We start from the raw sequence: 1568 nt of genomic DNA, 5'->3' as shown, positions 1-1568 counted from the left end.
GGGGGGGGGAGCCACCAGGTGGGCGGAGAGGTCCGAGCAGGCGGGTGATGTGGAAGTGTGAGAAGAAGCAGTGAGCTGGACAGGCGGACGGACGGCCGACTGGATGACGCACGGGCGGAGCGGGGTCTTTCTCGCGCTGGGGAGGGGGGAAGAGTGGATGCGGGACACCGGGCTCAGCGGTGGCAGACAGAGACGGGTGGCAGAAAGCAGAGGGGGAAGGGGGGGGGGAGCAGAGGCAAAGGAGGTCTTGAGGGCGGACTACCGGGCGGCGGGTGGTGCGATGCCGCATAAAGAGGCTCGAGGGAAGGGGCGGAAGGGGCGGGCAGGGCGCGGGCAGGGCGAAAAGGGCGAGAAGGCCGGAAAGAGCAGGCAGGGCAAGGCACGCTCCTCGCTCCTCCCTCCACACGCCCTCGTCGTCTCCTCCTGTTGCTGACGCCCCTCGGCTGGCGAGAGGGGCCGGGGGCTCATCCGGGATGTCGGCGAGCCACGGGCATCCTTTGCCGCAAGGGGGGGGGGGCGGGGGGGTGCTCGTGCCCCCACTTGGACCGGAGCAGACGGACCCCCGCCCCAGCCCGGGCCCCACCCCACCCGGCCGGGAAGGGGGAAGGGGGGGGGGGGGGGTGGACACCTGGCCAGGCGGGGGCGGGGGAGGACACCAGCAGGCCGCAGAGAAGGTCTGCTGGGCCATTTCCGCCTGCCCGGACACCGCCCGGGAGGGATGAACCACGATGGGCATGATCGTCCCCTTTCGCATTTGAATGGGCTGCCGGCGGTGCTTTTGGGCGCCGAGCCAGACGCAGCACGCGCGCCCGGACATGGCTGAGCAAAGGGAGCGTGGGCCGTGATGGACGACGAGGAACACGGGAAAGCGGGGACTGAGAGGTGGAACAGGCCGCCGGTAGCCCGGAACCGACCCTCCCCGGCGACCGGGACACTGCTCGGCCGCCAGTTGCCGCCGGCAAAAGTGAGGTTGCCGCCCGGCCGGGGGGGGGGTCTTCTCCCGCAAGGAGAGCTTCTGCGTTGACTGGCTCCCGGGCCTCGCTCGAGCTCTCCAAAGTCCGCTTCTCCCGGCCCCGCACACCCAACGGGAAACAGGTGCCCGTGGCCGCTGCCCTAAGCCACCACCAGCAGGGGGCGCCTTTCGTGGGGAGAACACCCTGGACCCGGGGGAACACGGCGGCACCACCGGACAAGGCGGGGCCGATGCGCTCCCCCTCCGCCCCCCCCCCCCGCCACCTCCCACTCGTCTCCAGCCGGCCAGCAACAGCGGCAGAGGGGCATGGATGGTGCGCGGGCAGTCGCGCCGGTCCGAGCGACGTGGGCATGAGAGGGGTGTGCCGGCGGGGGAAGCATGTCCGAGGTGGAAATTATATATGGGGCGGCCCGAGCCCTGCTCCCCCTCTTTCGCGAGCCAGCCGAGCACAGTGGGGTGGGAGGTGCCCGCCGCTCTGGGGCGCGCGGCCGCAACAACGGCGGCCACCACGACAACGACGCCACACCGCAGGAGTGTCCTCGCCGAGATCGGGACCGGTGGCAAACTCCCTCCCCTGTCCCTGTCCCCCCCCCCC

At 71.6% G+C, this 1568-nt stretch overlaps 1 protein-coding gene across 1 annotated transcript in view; it reads right to left on the bottom strand.

Annotated features, from left to right (window-relative positions):
- The window catches only part of H696_00222 (phosphatidate cytidylyltransferase), a 4755-nt gene extending 4514 nt beyond the window's left edge, over positions 1-241 (bottom strand). The window contains exon 1 of the mRNA XM_009494066.1: positions 113-241. The gene's annotated coding sequence lies outside the window, so the exon portion shown is untranslated. The remainder of the gene's footprint in view (positions 1-112) is intronic.
- Positions 242-1568: the final 1327 nt, after the last annotated feature.

Source organism: Fonticula alba (genome assembly GCF_000388065.1).
Source record: "Fonticula alba strain ATCC 38817 unplaced genomic scaffold supercont2.1, whole genome shotgun sequence".
Classification (NCBI taxonomy): Eukaryota; order Rotosphaerida; family Fonticulaceae; genus Fonticula; species Fonticula alba.
Note: the sequence above shows the minus strand (reverse complement) of the source record. Positions and strands in the feature narration are given on the sequence as shown.